At 42.4% G+C, this 21,594-nt stretch overlaps 1 non-coding gene across 1 annotated transcript; it reads left to right on the top strand.

The window, feature by feature from the left end:
• Positions 1–15,431: 15,431 nt before the first annotated feature.
• Positions 15,432–15,538, top strand: LOC112089437. Its single transcript, XR_002901075.1, has one exon. It is a non-coding gene; the product is annotated as a small nucleolar RNA R71 (small nucleolar RNA).
• Positions 15,539–21,594: the final 6,056 nt, after the last annotated feature.

The raw sequence follows: 21,594 nt of genomic DNA, 5'->3' as shown, positions 1-21,594 counted from the left end.
AAACAAGACAAAAGAGCTTCAAGGCATGGTAGTACTAAGTCATGAATGCAGTGCTATCATTCAGAGGAAGTCCATTCCAAGGAAGTTAACTGATCCAGGGAGCTTTACACTCCCTTGTGCCATTGGACCTCTTCTATTCTCTGGATGTCTTTGTGATTTAGGAGCATCAGTCAGCTTGATGCCATTCTCCATAGCACAGAAGCTGGGCTTTAGAGTTTTCAAACCTTCAAAGATTTCTCTTATCCTTGCAGATAGATCAGTTAGATTGCCTGTTGGTATGTTGGAAGATCTACCTGTCAAGATAGGTGGTTTTGAGGTTCCAACAGATTTTGTTGTGCTGGAATTGATTAGGAACCAGTAGATCCTCTCATCTTGGGCAGGCCATTCTTAGCCACTGCAGGAGCTATTATTGATGTGAGAGGTGGGATAATAGAGCTTCAACTTGGGTCTGAAAGGCTCAAGTTTGATGTGAATGAGATGATGAAGAAACCCACCATTGAAGGTCAATGTTTCTATGTGGAGACAATGGACCAGTTGGCTGATGAGTTGCTTGAGGAACTGAACACTGAGGATCCTCTTCAAGCTGCTATAACTCAAGAACAAGGAGATAATGAGCTCTTGGCTGAGGCAAGTGAAGGGTATAAGCTGTATCTGGACAATGCAAGAGAGCTGGGTCCTGAAACAAGGTTCTTGGAGCTGGAACAAAGTGGTTCTGAAGTCTTTGCTATCAAGGAACCAGTCACCAGCCAAAGCAACCTGGACCAGGACTGGAATGAGGCGGATGCACCCTCTGTTGAGCTAAAGCCTCTACCAACAGGGCTCAGGTATGCATTCCTAGGCCTAAACTCTACTTTTCCCGTGATCATAAATGATAACTTGCTGGAGCATGAGGAACGTGCATTACTTAGTGAAATAAGGAAATTTAGGAGAGCCATAGGGTATTCCTTGGCAGACATTAGAGGAATCTCTCCTGAAATATGCACCCACAGGATCCACCTGGAGGACCAAGCCATGTCCTCTATTGAGCACCAACGTAGACTTAACCCCAACCTTATGGAAGTGGTTAAGAAGGAGATACTAAAGCTTCTTGAGGCAGGGATAATTTACCCAATCTCTGACTCAAGATGGGTGTCTCCTGTTCATGTGGTGCCCAAGAAAGGTGGGATCACAGTGGTGAAAAACGATAAGAATGAACTCATAGCTCAAAGAACCATAACTGGCCATCGCATGTGCATTGACTATAGGAAATTGAATTCTGCTTCTAGAAAAGATCATTTCCCTTTACCATTCATTGATCAAATGCTTGAAAGGTTAGCTAATCATCCTTATTTTTGTTTTCTCGATGGGTACTCGGGGTTCTTCCAAATTCCCATAGACCCCCGGGATAAAGAGAAAATGACATTCACCTGCCCTTATGGCACTTATGCTTATAGGAGAATGCCCTTCGGTTTATGTAATGCACCAGCCACTTTTCAAAGATGTATGATGCACATTTTCTCTGACATTATTGAAGAGAAAGTTGAGGTGCTCATGGATGACTTTAGTGTCTATGGCTCCTCCTTCTCGGATTGTCTCTCTAATTTGACACAGGTGTTGGAGAGATGTGAGCAGCACAACTTGGTGCTGAACTGGGAGAAGTGTCATTTCATGGTGCAAGAAGGAATTGTTCTTGGGCACAAGATCTCTGAAAAGGGTATTGAGGTTGATAAGGCAAAGGTGGAAGTGATGGTGAATCTGCAAAGCCCCACTTCTGTTAAAGGGATAAGGAGCTTCCTGGGTCATGCAGGGTTTTATAGAAGATTCATAAAGGACTTCTCAAGGATTGCCAGGCCTTTAACAAGACTGTTGTGTAAGGAAGTGGATTTCATCTTTGATGCTGAATGTGAAGAAGCCTTTAAGTTGATCAAGGAGGCATTGGTTAGTGCACCAATAGTTCAGGCACCAGACTGGTCTCTTCCTTTTGAGGTCATGACAGATGCTTCTGACTTTGCTGTTGGAGCAGTACTTGGACAAAAGAAAGACAAGAAGCTGCATGTGATCTACTATGCCAGTAGAACACTTGACTCTGCCCAAGAGAAGTATGCTACAACTGAAAAGGAAATGCTGGCAATAGTTTTTGCCTTTGATAAGTTCAGAAGCTACCTGGTGGGATCAAAGGTCATTGTGTATACTGATCATGCAGCCCTCAGGTACTTGATAACCAAGAAAGATGCCAAGCCAAGGCTGTTGAGATGGGTTTTATTGCTCCAGGAGTTTGATATGGAGGTGCTTGATAAAAAGGGGATTGAGAATGGGGCTGCAGACCATCTCTCAAGGCTGAGGATTGAAGAAAAAGTTCCCATAGATGATGCTTTGCCTGAAGAGTCTCTGATGGTGCTCCATTCCTACTTGGAGTTTGAGGAAGTAGAGAGCATTCAAGAAAGGAGGATGCCTTGGTTTGCAGACATAGTGAACTATCTTGCATGTGGGGTGGAGCCTCCTGAATTGGATGCTTACAAGAGGAAAAAGTTCTTCAGAGATGTCCAGAGATACTATTGGGATGAGCCCTACCTCTATGTTCTGAACAAGGATCAGCTATATAGAAGGTGCCTTGCTGAAGAGGAGATGCAACCTGTGTTGCAAGAATGTCATGGTTCTGCCTTTGGAGGTCACATGGGGGCATTCAAAACTGTGGCAAAGGTTCTTCAAAGTGGGTTTTGGTGGCCTACAATGTTCAAGGATGCCCAGTTGGTAGTTTCAGCATGTGATGCCTGTCAGAGGCATGGTAACATATCTAAGAGAAGTGAGATGCCTCAAAACCCCATTTTAGAAGTTGAGATCTTTGATTGCTGGGGAATTGACTTTATGGGACCTTTCATTTCATCCTTTGGAAATCAATACATACTTGTTGCTGTGGACTATGTGTCCAAATGGGTTGAGGCCATTGCTTCCCCTACCAATGATTCCAAGGTTGTAGTGAGGCTGTTCAAGAACATCATCTTCCCAAGGTTTGGAGTTCCAAGGGTTGTCATCTCTGATGGAGGATCCCATTTTGTGAACAAGACTCTGGAAGGTTTATTGAGAAAGCATGGGGTTAAACACAAGATAGCTACTCCATATCATCCTCAAACTAGTGGCCAGGTTGAAGTATCCAATAGACAGATCAAGGCCATTCTTGAGAGGACTGTTAGCTCAAGCAGAAAAGATTGGAGCAAAAGGCTAGATGATGCATTATGGGCTTACAGGACTGCCTTTAAAACTCCAATTGGAACATCACCATTCAGTTTGCTATATGGGAAGAGCTGCCACCTTCCTGTTGAGTTGGAGTACAACGCTATGTGGGCTGTGAAGTTTCTAAACTTTGATATAAAGACAGCTCAAGAGAAAAGGATCATGCAACTTCATGAACTTGAGGAGATCAGGCTTGAAGCTTTTGAGAGCTCAAAGATCTATAAGGAGAAGACCAAGGTCCTGCATGATCAAAAGATTCTGAAGAGAGAATTCAAGTATGGTGATTTGGTCTTGCTTTTCAACTCCAGACTTAAGTTGTTTCCAGGAAAGCTTAAGTCTAGGTGGTCTGGACCTTTCAAAGTTCTTGAAGTGAGGCCTTATGGTGCCATTTTCTTGGAAGGAAAGAATGGCCAGGAATTTGTGGTGAATGGACAGAGAATCAAGCATTATTTAGTTTCACAAGGGAAAGAGGAAGCTACAACAGTCCCTCTTCTTGATCCACCAGCCTGTTAAACAGGTTCTCAAAGTCAAACTTAGAGACTTTAAACAAAGTGCTCTTGGGAGACACCCCAAGCTTATCTTTGTACATAGTTCTTTTGATTTCTTCTCTTTTCCTTTATGTTTTAGAACTTTTTGATGGGTTTTGTGAGTTAGTCTCAGGTACTAGGTGATCCTTGGAGGACATAGCTTGTGATGAATGGAATGGAGCATGTGAGAGAGCTGAGAGGACTGTTTAAAGCCAGAAAAACTTGAAGAACGCCTCAGTGCTACCTAGGTGTGCGGGTTAGTGCATGAAGAGCCCAGGCCGCAGCAAGACTCGCGATTTACTCCGGCCTGGTTGTGCTACCTGGTGTGAAAGAACCCTGGCCGCACAATACCTTGAGAAACCCGAAATGTTTAAGTCCCATTTACTGCGGGATGGGTGTGCGGGTCAGAAGAGAGGGAGCTAGGCCGCACGTCTATTCGGAATTCACTCCGGCTTGAGTGTGCGACCTAGAAGCATGGAGGCCAGGCCGCACAAAAAGAAGGGAGGCCAAAGAGTTTAAGTCCCAAAACCTGCGAGATAAGCGTGCTACCTGGGAGTAAAGAAGGCCAACCCGCACATATACTCGGAATTTACTCCAAGATGGGCGTGCTAGCTGGGAAGTAAGGGTTCCAGGCCGCAGCAAACAGAGGAACGGCCAGAATGCCTAAGTAAAAAAGGCTGCGGGATGGTTGTGCGGGTTAGACATAGGATGACCATGTCGCACAAAAATGTTTCCGGTTCTACACTGAGACGGTCACACGGCTCGATCCCGACGGTTTCCGGACGCACAAAAGAGAGAAAGGAGGCCGGTCAATGAGAAAAGGATGGGTCAAAGCCTTGACTGGTCAAAATAGATCTATTGACCACCAGTCCAAAGGCTTGACCCTACCCCACACTCTCTCTTCCTCACAACAAACCCGAGTTTGCAACTCTCTCTCTCTTTTCTCTCCATTGTTTTCACCATATCTCTCTCATTTCTCCACCAAAATTGTTGATTCAAAGTGCTCTGAGCTCATTTTTGAGTTGTTAACATCATCCTGACTGCATTTCGAACTCGTTGAATCTTAATCCCAAGGTATTTCATCCTGTTAAAATTCACCTCTTTCCATGTTCTTCAATGGTGATTTTTGAACTTTAAGGTGTGGAATCGATTTTGATAGGTTGTTTTAGACCTTGGGATTATTTTTATAAATGCTAGGGTGCTAGATAGTCTTGGAAAACAGAGCACTTTGTTGGTAATTACCTGTTCTTGAATTTTGAAAATTGTTGCAACAATTTTTTTTCAAAATTTTGAGACTTTTGTGAGGTTTATCCTTGTACTAACAATATTTTTTGAGAATCTCTTGGCAGATGACTGAAAGAACCAACTCTTTGGCCAAGAAGAAGGGCCCTGCATCAAAAGGGAAAGGTTTGGTCTCAGGAACTTCAAAGCCAAGAGACAAAGGTCAAGGTGCAAAGAATACCACAAAGCAAGGAAAGTGTGATCCGGCGCCAAAAAGGACAAGGCCTGAAGGAAGAGCTTTGGTGGTTGCTTCTGGTTCCAAGAAAAAGGGGAAACAGTTGGCTGTGGTATCTGAGAGTGAACAGACTGAAAGTGACTCCAGCAGCTCAGCTGATGGTTCCCAAGGCACCATTGAAGAGGGATCAAAGAAGTTCAAGAAAACTGAACCAGAAACACCTGATTATCTGGCTAAGTTTCAGCAGATAGAGATCCAGCAAGGGAGATTCCCTGATTTGGACTTTCTGAAGAAGATTGGCCTCTATGAAGATGTCAAGACTTTGCTTGGGAACATGGGTGTTGAGTCACTTTTGGAGATGAGAGAAATCGCTTATGAGCAAGAGTCCCAAGAGTTCTTGGCCTCCTTTGAAGCTTTCATTTACTACCCAAGGGATTCAAGAATCATTCAAGGAGATGGACTTGGACATGTGGAGTTTACTGTGAAAGGGAAGGAGTATTCAGTGTCATTCAGAGAATTGAATAAGATCTTTGGGTTTTCAGCACCTAGAAATGAACTTCTCTCCAACCAGGTCAATCTCAGAAAAGATGAGATCCAACTTCTATGGAGATCAATTGCTTCTGGGAAGTACACAGCTGGAACAGCAAAGGCCTCTTGGATAAGGAACCCAGTTCTGAGATATGTACACAAGATTCTCTCTCACAGCTTTTACTTCAAGATTGATGTTGGAAGAGTTCACAAGGGAGATCTGATGCTTCTTGGTGTAGGGCTGAGACCGCTGATGCCAACATGTGAAGATGGGGAACCCTATGAAGGGTATGAATACCCACTTTGCCTTGCATCTCAATTAGCAAGGTCTTTGATGTTCTACAAAAAGTGCATGTGGGGTTCTACAAAGCAAGATGCAAAGCTGACCCATGGATGGGTGGTAACAAAGATCTTGAAAGCCATGGGGTACAGATTCAAGGAGAACAAGGCAAAGTTTGATCTGATTAATGAAGCACATTTGTGTAGGATTGGCTTTCTCCAAGGAAGAGTGGGTACCAAGGTAGTCTACAACTTCAAGACACTCATCAGGGAGCCAGCCCAAGTTCTCCTACCCAATCCCTCCATCACCACAGTCCAAGTTAAAAGGAACATTCACTTCTTCTTGCTGAAGGAAGAGCTGTACAATGTCCAAACTGATCCACCAATCCTCACATACAGGCAACCTTGCAGAGAAGAAGCCTCCAAGGGAAAGAAAGCAACCGCTGAAGATGCTACCACAAGTGCAGCTGGTGCTCAAGATGCTGATCTGCCTCCACCTCAAAAACGTTTTGGTGGAAACAGATATCACTTTGATGATTACAACTGGGAGGAACCAGGCACTTCAGGGTTCAGAGCTCAACAAAAGATTGGTATTCTCCAACAATGGTGCAAGTACCAAGACAAAACCATCCACAAGATGGCCAAATGCATCAAAGAGATGAAGAAGAGGATCAAGAAGCTTGAAAACCCTTGCAAAGGTGGGGCTCCAGCACCGGTTTCACCAAGAAACAGAGAGGAAGTTGGGGATAGTTCCATGAACTGCACAGCCTTGGTCACATATGGAACCACTTGGGTAGATCTTGACGACGGGACTGATGAGGCCAGCCACCATTCTTGGGAAACACCGTCCGGCCACACATCGAACCCCTCCTACTCATTGGGGTCTGATTTCAACAGCCACTAGGTAACACTCAAAACCTTGTAAATAGCATGTAGATTTTCTTTTTCTTTTGCATTTTGCCTGTTTGCTTTGGTTTCACTTCTTTCTCATACTTTTATAACACAAGGGACTGTGTTATCTAAGTGTGGGGGAGGAGTTTTATCCTTTACTAATCATGTTTTCTATTTTCTTATTTTACACTTTGAGTCTTGAGTCACATTCTAGTTGCATATTCATCTAAGTGCATATAAAAACCAAAAAAATGGAAAATCTGAAAATTTTACACAAAAAAAAAATGATCATGTAGTTGCATTCTCATTTTTAGGATTGAGTCTAGATTGCATTTGCATGTAGGCTGCATCTTGCAAGGAGTAATGATAGGTTTTCTAGATAGTACATCACTTTGAGAACTTGAATTGAATATGCTTGTGAATCTTTTTCTGTGCTTGCAAAGTCTGAAACGATTTGAATCTGAGAAGCAAGTTTGAATTGAACTCAACTCTAACTAAGTGGGAACCTTGAACCTGATTTGAAAATATCTTGTGATGCATTGTTTGAAAAAGCTTGTGGATACCAATATACATACTTGAGCTAGAACCACAGTTTTCACCACTCTTTTCCTTAGCTCAAGTAGCTGAATCCACATCATGGATCAGTTCCCATACCTTGAACCCATCCTTCTTTTAAGCCAATGTTTGTGTGTGAATTGAAAGGCCACCTTGGATCAAACTTAGCAGAAAGTGTTAGGTTTAGAGCGACAAGGGCAGGTCTCATTGAGTGCTGTGTTCCAACATCAAGGAACTGAGAGTTTTGGCGAGGAATAAGTGTGGGGGAAAAGACCTTTTGGTGAGTAGAAAAAGGTGAGATGAGTGGAAAAGAGAGAGAGAAAATAGCTAGGGGAATGAAAGAAAAAGAAATCAGTCTTGGTGTTTTGAGAGAGTGAGCTCTGGTTTGTTGAAAAGAAAGAGTTTAGCCTCTAAGTAAAAAAAAGGAAGAAAAGAAGCCAAAGGCTCAAATGTTTTGTTAAGAAAGAAAGAAGAGGCTAGAAGTTGTAAAAGAAAAAGAGCTGTGTAAAGTTTGAGTTCCAAGACTTGAGAGGAAAAGTGAAAAGTGAATCCCCTAGTGAGAGAAAAATGAGAGTGAAAAGTGAGGATTTTTGAGCAAGTGAGGAAGCTTTGAGTAGAGGGTGGGGTGTGATGAGTCTTTGCCCTTGTATGCATAGGTTGCTTTTTACCTTTAGCATTCTGCCAAAGTTTGATCATTCATAGAGAGATCCCTTTGCTGCACTTAACCCACTTGAACACTGATGAGATCATTTTAATCTCATAGCCTCTCCCTAGCCAAGCCAGCTTGTTTAAACCTTGCATCATGAGATCCACCTGATAAAAGCTTAATGAATGTGAAAGAGTTGAGAGAGAGATGAACTTGTGGAGATTCCTTGCTGAGTTGATATATATCTGAGTATGACTTTGCATTGCATAATTGAGCATGAACTTGAGTTCTCATTGTGATCACTTCTCTCAAAAAGAAAATGTGAACTCTCATTGCATACAACCTCTTTCTCTCATTTGCTCTTTTTGCTTGAGGACAAGCAAAGGACAAGTGTGGGGGAGTTGATATGTTCATAATTTGCATCATTTAGGTTGCATAAATCATTCCAAATCATGTTTTATTTCATGCATTTTAGGTCCTTAGGGTTTGTTTTAGAACTTAGGAGATGCATTAGGTCCCAATCAGTCTATTGCATGTTTTGAGTGTCTATCAGGTGAATGTGGAGCTGAAAAGATGAATCCAGGAGGTGGAATGGTGAGCAAAGCTTGAAAAAGTGGAAAAATTGGGTCCTGGGAGATTATCGGCCATTCTCGCTGGCCAGGAAGGTTTTACCGGCCATTTCCATGTACCGCGGGAAGCTTTACCGGCCATTTTCATGTACCGCGAATGAAGTGTATCGGCCAAAACCTCCAGGTATGAACGTGTCTCAGAAATCGCCTGTCCGGGGAGCCTTCCGGTCCGATTCAGACGGCGGGTGCTTCATAGAAGTTGGAGAGCATTGCATCACGGTCTCTTAGCAAGTAGAATCGTGGAATTCGGACGCGTGAGCAGAGAGATAAGCTTGTCGGAAGGAACCCCAGTCTCGCAGGTATTCCGGACCGAGCAGATCAGTCCTAAAGGATGCGAAGGACGGTGCACTTCCAGGCCGATTTAGTTTCCGGGTCCTTCATGAGAACCAGAGACATTCGAGTCTTCTTTCCAGAACGTCCAAGAGCATTCAATTCGGATCTATGAGCAGAAAGATACGGTCTCCGGAATGGACACATGTCTAGACGCCTCTCTCTGGTCGCGTACATGCACTGCAAAGATGTGCCCTCCAGGAAGCCTTACACTTCCCAAGCACCGAAGCTTCCTTCACCAAAGTTAGAGATAAATGAGTCCTCTGTCTTCTGCAACCGAAATCATTCAATTCGGACAAGTCTCATAGGAGTTACACTCTCCGGAATGCGAAGTGGTCTAAGCTGCTCTGAATGCTGCGAGATGGTCTTGCGACTTGGTTAACCCGCAGGCCTGAAGATGAACGCCTGAATGCTGATGCTGCGAGTTGATATGTGCGGGTAAACTATCACTGGAAGAGGTCTGAAGCTCAAGAGCAAGAGAAATGCTAAGTCCACAATCGTGCGACTTAGGCATGCGAGTTAGTCGCGCCTGGAACTATGCCGCACGATCACTCGCAAATCACTCCGACTTGAGCCTGCGACCTGGGTGCAATTGAGACCAACCCGCACAGTTTGTACATTCCCCAGAAACCGCCTTAGCCCTGCGAGTTGGAGAGCAAGGAGACCAAGCCGCAGCAACACTCGCAAAACACTCCTACTTAGGCGTGCGGCTAAGACAAGGCGATTCAGGCTTCACAAGACAAGTCTTCATCTACTGCGACTTAGGTGTGCGACCTGGGACATACTGGACCGACCCGCAGTAATTCCCACTTTATCCATTAAAGCCGGGTCAGGACCCGGTTTGTTCCGGGCTGACCCGGTTCGTTTTTAAGGAAGTATAAATACTTTTTAGGGTTTTTTGGGAGAGAATTAAGTTTTATTCCCTTTGTCTCTTGCCTCTTTGGTGAAAAAAGACTCCATTAAGAAGAGAAATATCTTTATTTTGAGGGTGGAATCAAGAGAGTTTAAAGAGATCTGGGTGTTTAAAGCTGTTTTCTTTTGAATCTATCATCTCCATCTCCATTTCTCATCATTAATCATGCTAATCTACTCAACTTGCAAAGGTTTAAGAGAGATTAGTATGATTAGTGAGTAGTCACCCTAATGAGGTTCTAGATGTGTAGGTTAGGGTGCTAAAGTGTTAGATTAGGAGTGCTTAGGGCTAGATTCATTGATTCATCTCTCTAAACAGCTGTTCTCTATGCTAGATCCTTGATAATCACTTGAGATCTAGATTCTGGGAATTTCATGCACCAAAAGTGTTTGATGAAATTCCTGAAAGAGTTGTGTTAGAGGTTTAAGTAATTTTTCATCATGGGAATGATTTGTTAAATGCTTGAATGATCACTAAGAGCTGTTTGTTAATGCATATTGATTCATGTTTCACAAATGGGAATTTGGTTTGAAAATGGATTAGTATAGGGGTTAATACCTTCATGAGAGGATTAACCTAGATTTGAGTTCTTAATCATTTGAATCATGTCTCATCATTGTCATTAGCATTTCTAGTCTAGCACCAAAGCACCCTAACCAACTATCATGTCTAGAATCTCATACCTCCATCATATCATATTCACATCCTTTGTCATTGCTTAGTTCTTGATTAGTCATTGTCATTAGTCTTTAAACCTGTTTAAGTTTGTTAGTTGTCACTAGTTAACCAAAACCCAATCTTGTTTGCTTGAATTAAGAACTTGATCATATAGCTTAGTGTCTATCACCACATTCTTGGATTGATTAACCTCTTTGTGCTACTTTGACAAGGGGATTGATAGCCCTGAGACCCTAAAAAGTCTTGTCTATCAATGCACCAGAACTATGAGAACAATCGACTTAACATCCTGTTTAATCGATTGGAAGCTAAGATGAATCAGTTCCTTGCCTCCCAAGCCCTCATCAAAGCTGCCCTGCGAACAAGGATAGATGCCATCATCATCGACCTTAACAAAAGGTTTGATGACTGATAACACCGTATTTGTACCCAGTTTCACCATTGATTTCAGATGATTTTTCAAAGGTTTTAATCAGTTTTAGGAACTTTTATTATGATTTCTATGTATTTGTAGTTTCAAGGCTCTTTTTAGGAAGCTTAGAGAAAATGATGGCAAACTAGAAGAAATCCACTTTTTCAGCTCAGAGTCAGACCGTCAGAAGTTCAGTCTCAAAATGAAGACTTTCTCACCGTCTGATCCAGCTCAAATTTGGAGACAATCAAGAGGAGACAACCAGCTTTTCATATCATTTTACATCAAGGAGATCCAACGGTGCAATCAAAAGATACATGGAGAACAAGTTGACATAATTCACCAGTCCCGGAAGACTCTCACCCGCGGGAAAACCATGTTTAACCTGCCCTGGAAGACTCTCACCCCCGGTGGACCTAAGGACGAGCGACAAGGCCCAACATCAAAGCCCACTTTGCCATTCCTCTTCAGAGAATCCCTAAATTAGACGTGGAAGACCCTAGGACTTATAAATACATTTCTTAGCAGCCCTAAACAGGTGTGTGCTCCTGTAATGAGATTTTGAGCCACCAAACTTTGTTTTTCTAGGGTTAGACGATGGAGATAGGGATTCTTCCCCTGATCCATTGTTCTTACTCCTTTTTATCTTATTCACTTTTCTGTTTAATTCTTTTGCTCTTTTATCATTCCATGCATCATGTAGATTTGTCCCAGAGAGTCAAGTTATTTGAAGATTTCGATAGGCATACATATCGATTAGGATTTCTAAGTTCTAAACCATATTTTGGATTCTCATCTCTTCTAAGTTGTCCATATTGCGTGAGAGTAGATTTATGAACTATTCTCTGAGCCTAGGATCGATCAGAGCCTCGAGAGTGCTGTATCAAATCATCCATACCTAGCTTCAGAAGAACATAGTCGCTATAGGAGTCAAGAGCTACCTATAGAAAAGATGTGAGCAGACAAATTCAATGTCTAATGCATGATCTTATTTCTGGTATGAGAGCGAGAGTTAATTGTAAGATCTGAAAGATTAGTAAATTAAGATGGCGAGAGTTGGTTAATAATACACATGTTTATTCTAGTTCCATGCATATCCCAGAAACAGATGAAGATAAATCGCCCGGAAGCTAATTGGAAATGCTACCATACATCGATTAGAGTAAATCGGAGAAGTCTAAATCGCCACCTATGAGTTTTAGAGTCTATAGTTTGAGTCGATATGCTTGAGATATTCTTTTAACAATTCATCATGCATTGCATTTTATTCCTTGTGAATATTAGATTAGGTTTAGTTTAGGATTCTTAACCAAAAACTCCAAATTCCCATTGGTTTATGAATTTGCTTACTTTCCCAGTTTGTTGTCTCTTGCAGATTAGAGAAAGAAGCTGTGGCGTCTAAGTGTAAAATCCTGCGAGACGGTCTTGCGGCCTAATGATATATTCATAAATTGCATCATTTAATGTACATATTCTAGTCAAAATCATGTCTCATTTGCATGCATTTTAGGTCTTTAGGCATTGTTTTAGGACTTAGGAGATTGCATTAGGTCCAAGAGAGTTTTGCATGTTTTGGAGTGTTAAACAGGTGCTTTTGGAGCCAATTTGGAGTGGATGATGTGATTCAGATGAAGAAATGGAGTTGGAATGATCAAAAATGGTGAAAAGGAGCAATTTTGGGTTTCTCGGCAAAATGGTGTACTGAAGGTCGAAGGTTCTCGACCAAAATCCTTCCCGCGGGTAGCTTTCTCGGCCAATAACACGTACCGCGGTCAAGTCTCTCGGCCAAAATCTCCGGGTGCAGACACGTTTCCGAAATCGCCTGTCCGGGGAACCTTCCGGTCAGATTTAGCTGTCGGAGTCTTCATAAAGGTTGGAGATAATTGAGTCAAGAGTTCATAACAGTTGGAATCAAGGCATTTGGACCACAGAACTGAAAGATATGGTAATCGGAAGACGAACAGGTCTCGCACTCATTCCGAAGCAATCCGATACCCCTGAATGATCGCCTGTCCGGGGAGCCTTCCGGTCCGATTCAGACGGCGGGTGCTTCATAGAAGTTGGAGAGCATTGCATCACGGTCTCTTAGCAAGTAGAATCGTGGAATTCGGACGCGTGAGCAGAGAGATAAGCTTGTCGGAAGGAACCCCAGTCTCGCAGGTATTCCGGACCGAGCAGATCAGTTCTAAAGGATGCGAAGGACGGTGCACTTCCAGGCCGATTTAGTTTCCGGGTCCTTCATGAGAACCATAGACATTTGAGCCTTCTTTCCAGAACGTCCAAGAGCATTCAATTCGGATCTATGAGCAGAAAGATACAGTCTCCGGAATGGACACATGTCTAGACGCCTCTCTCTGGTCGTGTACATGCACTGCAAAGATGTGCCCTCCAGGAAGCCTTACACTTCCCAAGCACCGAAGCGTTCTTCACAAAAGTTGGAGATAAATGAGTCCTCTGTCTTCTGCAACCGAAATCATTCAATTCGGACAAGTCTCATAGGAGTTACACTCTCCGGAATGCGAAGTGGTCTAAGCTGCTCTGGATGCTGCGAGTTGGAGAGGAAGGAGACCAAGCCGCAGCAACACTCGCAAATCACTCCGACTTGAGCCTGCGACCTAGGTGCAATAGAGACCAACCCGCACAGTTTGTACATTCCCCAGAAACCGCCTTAGCCCTGCGAGTTGGAGAGGAAGGAGACCAAGCCGCAGCAACACTCGCAAAACACTCCTACTTAGGCGTGCGGCTAAGACAAGGCGATTCAGGCTTCACAAGACAAGTCTTCATCTACTGCGACTTAGGTGTGCGACCTGGGACATACTGGACTGACCCGCAGGATTTCCACTTGACCCAACTGAGCCGGGTCAGTACCCAGTTTGTCCTGGGCTGACCCGGTCCATTAGCACTAGGTATATATAGTTTTTTGGGAGAAAAACCCAAGTATGTTATCTTCTACTTAGTTTTCTCTCTAGTTTTCTTTCCTTTTGAGGGTAAAAACGTTTTTGATTAAGAGATATCTGAAGGGATTTGATCATTCCAAGTCTGTTTCTTATCATCTCATCATCTCATTTCTACTTCTAATCATGATTAACATCATCTCTTGCAAAAGATTAGATGTGTTCTTCATGATTAGTGAGTAATCATCTTTTAAACTTCTAGGTGTGTAGATTAGGGTGCTTAGATGTTTGATTGGTGATGTTTAGGGTTTAGATTCTCATTCCATTTCCTTAGTTAGTTGCTCCTAATGCCAGATTTCCTTGGGAAAGTGAAATCTGGGTTCATAGGCATTTCATGCACCAAAAGTGTTTGATGAAATGCCTGAATGAGCTAACTTAAGGGTTTATGCCTTTTTCATCATGGGAATGATTTGTTAAATGCATGAATGACTTATTAGAACTGTTTCTTAATGCTCATTGATTCATATTTCACAAATGATGATTTGGTTTGAAAGTGGATTAGTGTAGAGATTAATGCCTTCATGAGAGGATTAGTCTAGATTAGAGTTCTAAGTTGAAATGTTTGAGATCATGTGATTGCTTGTTATGTCTTTCTGTATAAGATTCAGTCTTCTTGGTTGAGAGATTGTTTGGTCACTTATTAGGCTTGATGCATTATGCTTGCTGATTGCTTGATTATATCTAATGGTTGTTAGACTTGATTAAGTGATTTGCAAAGGGATTATTGTCATGGGAATGAATTAATCTGATTAAGAAGCCTAGACTAAAGAGTAGCAAGTGTTGCATTATGTTCTTAGCATCATGATTCAATATCTAAAGCACCCTAATCAATGATCACATCTAGAGGTTTAGCTTTTATCATTTGCTTAATCACCATCATCTTGTTTTGTTTGCTTGCTTAGTTCATTAATCATAGCTTGTTTGTTTCTTGTTTTAAGCTTTCTTGTTGCTGGTTTCACAAAACTCATCTTTGATTACTTGACTTAAGAACCTATCACATAAACTAGTGCCTAACTACCACACATATGGATTGACACCCCTTATACTACTTTGACAAGGGGATTGATAACCCATCTAAGGCTTTAAAAACCTTAGTTATCAAGACACTAGGGTTTTATAAATTGAAAACTTTTGGAAGACCAACGGGCTTGTTAAAAACAAACCGTAGGCTCGCAAGCCCATCAATGACTTCTCTGAGCATGTAAAGACACTGGAAGAACAGAGAACCAAAGACAATGAAGTGTTTTGGATCAGAGAATGGAGTCTATCAGTGAAGAGCAGGATAAAAACAAGTTCAACATTCGACAAAATGAAAGGGAGCTGCAAACCCTAACATCCAAGATCGATGACTTGGATAAGGAGCTGGTTTCTAATCTTGGGAAGAGCTTCTCTATATAGTGTGCTGAGAAGGGAAGCCTCACTAAACCCATGGTGTGGGCATTGGTTTGTGTAGCTCCTGAATCTCTCATATGCTTCACCAAAACTCTCATTGCTGTGCTGAGTGAAGCTAGAGATTTGGTTCCTCAGTTTTGCAGTTCTTGAGGTGGAGAAGACCTTAGATAGGAAAGCTTGCTTGCATTGCTCCCAGGTTTGAATGGAGCCTCTTGGAAGATTCTTTTCCCATTGGTGAGCTTTGTCACCAAGACTGAATGGGAATAATCTTAGCTTGTAACTGTCCTCAGAAACTCCATTAATCTTGGTCAGGTCACACACTTTATCAAATTGATCCAAGTGTTCCAAGGGATCTTCCATTGCTAATCCATGGAACTTTGAGTTCTGGACCATATTCAACAAGGATGCCTTCACTTCAAAGTTGTTGTTTTGCACAGGTGGTGCCTGAATTCCAGCTCCATACTGATGAGCATTGGCCCTGTCTTTCTCTCCAACATAGACTTGTGGTTGCTCATATCTTCTTTGCTGGTGTTGGAAGGGCTGATGTTGGTGGTGCACCTGTTGTCTTTGCTGTACATTGGCCTGATGCCTCTGTTGATGAGCTGGAGCTTGTCCCTGGTGGACATAAGCTTGTTGGTGATGCACCTATTCCTGATGAACATTACCCTGATTTAACCCTTGACCAACTCCATTACCAGCTCCATTACCCTGAGCCTGTTGCTCCTGAACCGGTTGTTCTATGTCTACCACGTGCTCTCTTTGTTCTTCCATATCAGCCTAATCAATCTGTCTTCCACGTCTGTCCCTTCTCCTCCTTGGTACCAAAAGATTAATGTTGTCGTTGAGAGGGAAAGGTGGACAACAGATTCTTGATCTAGACCTGGTGTTCATACACCTGAAATAACAAACAGAACTTGAAAGTAATCAGTAAAAACAAGAAAATAAGCACTTGATCTCAAGAACAGATCAGAGCTTAATGCTAAACAATCCACAATTTGGCAACGGCGCCAATTGATAACTAAGATTTTTCAAGGCTCTGTGTAGAGGTTATCAATACCCTATCTTGTAGTACAAGGGGTTTATCAATCCATATGTGGTGTTAGACACTAAACCATGTGATCAGATTCTTAATTCAAGCAAACAAGAGTGGTTTTGATTAACTAATGACAACTACAAACTTAAAAACAGGATTAAAGACTAAAGAAGAACTAAACAATGACAAGTGATATGAATATGATATGATGGAGGCATGAGATTCTAGACATGATAGATGGTTAGGGTGCTTTGGTGCTAAACTAGGAATGCTAATGAAAATTATGAGACATGATTCAAATGATTAAGAACTCTAATCTAGATTAATCCTCTCATGAAGATATTAACCCCTATACTAATCCATTTTCAAACCAAATCATCATTTGTGAAATATGAATCAGTATGCATTAATAAACTGTTTTAAATGATCATTCAAGCAAATAACAATACATCAGCATAGAGCAAATGCTTAAACCTCTAATACAGCTCTTTCAGGAATTTCATCAAACACTTTTGGTGCATGAAATTCCCAGAATCTAGATCTCAAGTGATATGGAAGGATCTAGCATAGAGAACAGCTGTTTAGAGAGATGAATCAATGAATCTAGCCCTAAGCACTCCTAATCTAACACTTTAGCACCCTAACCTACATATCTAGAACCTAATTAAGGTGACTACTCACTAATCGTACTAATCTCTCTTAAACCTTTGCAAGTTGAGAAGATTGGCATGATTAATGATGAGAAATAGAGATGGGGAAAATGGATAATGATGGATTTGCAGCTTTAAACACAAAGATCTCTCAAACTCTCTTGATTAAGCACTTAATAATTGATATTTCTCTTCTTAAGTGGAGTCTTTCACAAAAGAGGCAAGAGACAAAGGGAATAAAGCATAGTCCTTGGAAAAAAAACCCTAAAAACTATTTATATGTCTCTAAAAACGAACCGGGTCAGCTCAGAACAAACCGGGTCCTGACCCGGCTTTAGTGGATAAAGTGGAAAGTGTGCGAGTTGGTCCAGTGTCTCCCAGGTTGCATGACCAAGTCGCACAGGTGAAGAACTTGTCTTGTGAGACTTAAATCGCTTGGTTTTAGCCGCACGCCCAAGTAGATGTGTTTTGCGAGTCTTTGTGCGGCTTAATCTTCTTCTTCTTCAACTCGCAGGACCAAGGCGGTTTCTGGGGAATGTACATGTGCGACTTGGTCATCCCTTAGTCCCATGCCGCATGCCCAAGTCGCACAACCAAGGAGAGAAGCTTGAAAGAGATAAAACCTTATAGATTCAGCCGCATGCCCATCCAGGAGTGAATTGTGAGTCTTTGTGCGGCTAAGTCTTCTCTGATCCTTAACTCGCACGACCATGTAGCAGGGGTCTTCAGGAATGTGTGTGGGTTGGTATCCATTACTCCCAGGTCGCAGGCTCAAGTCGGTGTGGATTGCGAGTGATCGTGCGGCTTAGTTCAAGGCGCGGCCAACTCGCATGCCTAAGTCGCACGATTGTGGACTTAGCATTTTTCTTGCTCGGGAGCCTCATACCTCATCCAGTGATAGCTTACCCGCACTTCTCAACTCGCAGCATCAACTTCCAGGCATTCATCTTCAGGCCTGCGAGTTAACCAGGTCGCAAGACTATCTCGCAGCATTCAGAGCAGCTTGGACCACTTCGCATTCCGGGAGGCGTAACTTCCAGGATGTTAGTCCGAATTGTGTGATTCCGGTTTCAGAGGACAGAAGACTCATATATCATTAACTTTGGTGAAGAAATCTTCGGCGCTTGGGAAGTGGAAGGCTTCCTGGAGGGCTCCTCTTCACAGTGCATTGACACGATCAGAAAGAGGCTTCTAGACGTGTGTCCATTCCGGAAACGTTATCTTCTTGCTCACAGCTCCGAATTGAATGATCTCAAACGTTCCGGAAAGAGGACTCAAATATATCGGATTCTAATGAAGGCCCCGTAAACTGAATCGGTCTGGAAGATCACCGTCCTTCGCATTCTTCGGAGCTCTTCGGGTCGGTTCAAAACGGCAGCGAGACAGGAGTTCCTTCCGACGAGCTTAAATCGCTGCTCACGTGTCCGAATTCTATGATTACACTTGCTCTGGAACCGTGATCCAATCTTGTCCAACTTTGATGAAGCACCCGACAGCTGAATCGGACCGGAAGATTCCCCGGACAGGCGATTTCGGAAATGTGTGCGCCCGGAGATTTTGGCCGAGAAGTTCATTAGCCGGTACGCGTTTTGGCCGAGGAATCCACCCGCGGTACGTGAGAATGGCCGAGAAAACCTTCCTGCGGTACGCGAAAATGGCCGAGAACCTCCAAAACCCATTTTCACCATCTTTCAAGCCCTGGTTGCCATTTCTCTTCCTGGATCCATCTCTCCAACTCCAATTAGCTCCAAATACACCTGATAAACACTCAAAACATGCAAAGACTCATTGGGACCTAATGCAACTCCTAAGTCCTAAAACAAACCCTAAGGGCCTAAAATGCATGGAATAAGATATGCTTTGGAATGAAATATACAACCTAAATGATGCAAATTATGAACATATCAACTCCCCCACACTTGTCCTTTGCTTGTCCTCAAGCAAACAAGAACAAATGAGAGAGAGAGGTTGAATGCATGGGAGTTCACATTTCCTTTTTGAGAGAAGTGATCACAATGAGAATTCAAGTTCATGCTCAATTATGCAATGCAAAGCCATACTCAGATATATATTAACTCAGCAAGGAATCTCCACAAGTTCTTCTCTCTCTCAACTCTTTCACATTCATTAAGCTTTTATCAGGTGAATCTCATGATGCAATGTTTAAACAAGCTGGCTTGGCTAGGGAGAGGCTATGAGATTAAAATGATCTCATCAGTGTTCAAGCGGGTTTAATGCAGCAAAGGGATCTCTCTATGAATGATCAAACTTTGGCAGAATGCTAAAGGTAAAAAGCAACCTATGCATACAAGGGCAAAGACTCATCACACCCCACCCTCTACTCAAAGCTTTCTCACTTGCTCACTCTCTCAAGAACCTCACTTTTCACACTTATTTTCCTCTCACTAGGGGACTTACTTTTCACTTTCACTCTCAAGTCTTGGAGTTCAAATTTTACACAGCTCTTTTTCTTTTGCAACCTCTAGCCTCTTCTTTCTTTCTTTTCAAAACACTTGAGCTCTTTGGCTTCTTTTCTTTTCCTTTTACTTAGAGGCTAGACTCTTTCTTTTCAACACACTCACTTTCTTTAACTCAAAACTCCAAGACTGATTTCTTTTTCTTTCATTCCTCTAGCTATTTCCACTCTCTCTTTTCCACTCATCTCACCTTTTTCCACTCACCAACAAGTCTTTTGCCCCACACTTATTCCTCGCCAAAACTCTCAGTGCCTTGATGTTTGAAGACATCACTCAATGAGACCTACCCTTGTCGCTCTAAACCTAACACTTTCTGCTAAGTTTGATCCAAGGTGGCCTTTCTATTCACACACAAACATTGGCTTGAAAGAAGGATGGGTTCAAGGTGAGGGAACTGATCCATGATGCGGATTCAGCTACTTGAGCTAAGGAAAAAGGGCGGTAAAAACAATGGTTCTAGCTCAAGTATGTATGTCGGTATCCACAAGCTTTTTCAAACAATGCATCACAAGATATTTTCAAGTCAAGTTCAAGGTTCTCACTTAATTAGAGTTGAGTTCAATTCAAACTTGCTTCTCAGATTCAGATCATTTCATACTTTGCAAGCACAGAAAAAGATTCACAAGCATATTCAGTTCAAGTTCTCAAAGTGATGTACTCTCTAGAAAACCTATCATTACTCCCTGCAAGATGCAACCTACATAAATATGAAATCTAGACTCAATCCTAAAAATGAGAATGCAACTACATGATCATTTTTTTGTGAAAAGTTTTCTGATTTTTCCATTTTTTTGGTTTTTATATGCACTTAGATGAGACTACATGAATATGCAACTAGAATGTGACTCAAGACTCAAAGTATAAAATAAGAACAGAGAAAACATGGTTAGTAAAAGATGAAACTCCTCCCCCACACTTAAATAACACAGTCCCTTGTGTTATAAAAACATGAGAAATGAGTGAAAACAAAACAAACAAGTAAAATGCAAAAAGAAAAAGAAAATCTACATGCATATTTACAAGGTTTAGAGTGTTACCTAAGAGCTGTGGAAGTTTGAAGTGTGACCGGATGGTGTCTCCCAAGAATGATGGCTTGCCTCATCAGAACCGTCGTCAAGATCCACTCAAGTTCTGCCATATGTAACCAGGGCTGTGCAGTTCATGGAACTCTCTCAACCTTCCTCTCTGTTCCTTGGTGAAACCGGTGTTGGAGATCCACCTTTGCAAGGGTTTTCAAGCTTCTTGATCCTCTTCTTCATCTCCTTGATGCACTTGGCCATCTTGTGGATGGTTTTGTCTTGGTACTTGCACCATTGTTGGAGAATACCAATCTTTTGTTGAGCTCTGAACCCTGAAGTGCCTGGTTCCTCCCAGTTGTAATCATCAAAGTGGTATCTGTTTCCAACAAAACGTTTTTGAGGTGGAGGCAGATCAGCATCTTGAGCACCAGCAGCACTTGTGGTAGCATCTTCAGCGGTTGCTTTCTTTCCCTTGGAGGCTTCTTCTCTGCAAGCTTGCTTGTATGTGAGGATTGGTGGATCAGTTTGGACATTGTACATCTCTTCCTTCAGCAAGAAGAAGTGAATGTTCCTCTTTACTTGGACTGTGGTGATGGAGGGGTTTGGCAAGAGAGTTTGGGCTGGTTCATTAATGAGATTCTTTAAGTTGTAAACTACCTTGGCACCAACTCTTCCTTGGATGAAACCGATCTTACACAAATGGGCTTCACTAATCAAGTCAAACCTTGCCTTGTTCTCCTTGAATCTGTATCCCTTGGCTTTCAAGATCTTTGTGACAATCCATCCATGGGTCAGCTTTGCATCCTGCTTTGTTGAACCCCAAATGCACTTTTTGTAGAACATCAAAGACCTTGCTAATTGAGAGGCAAGGAAAAGTGGGTAAGCATACCCTTCATAGGGTTCCCCATCTTCATGAGTTGGCATCAGCTGTTTCAGCCCCACACCAAGGAGCATCAGATCACCTTTGTGAACTCTTCCAACATCAATCTTGAGTAGAAGCTGTGAGAGAGAATCT

Source organism: Eutrema salsugineum, unplaced genomic scaffold (genome assembly GCF_000478725.1).
Source record: "Eutrema salsugineum unplaced genomic scaffold, Eutsalg1_0 scaffold_12, whole genome shotgun sequence".
In the NCBI taxonomy this organism is placed as follows: Eukaryota; Viridiplantae; Streptophyta; class Magnoliopsida; order Brassicales; family Brassicaceae; genus Eutrema; species Eutrema salsugineum.
The sequence above is the reverse complement of the archived record's forward strand: the minus strand, read 5'-3'. Positions and strand labels throughout refer to the sequence as shown.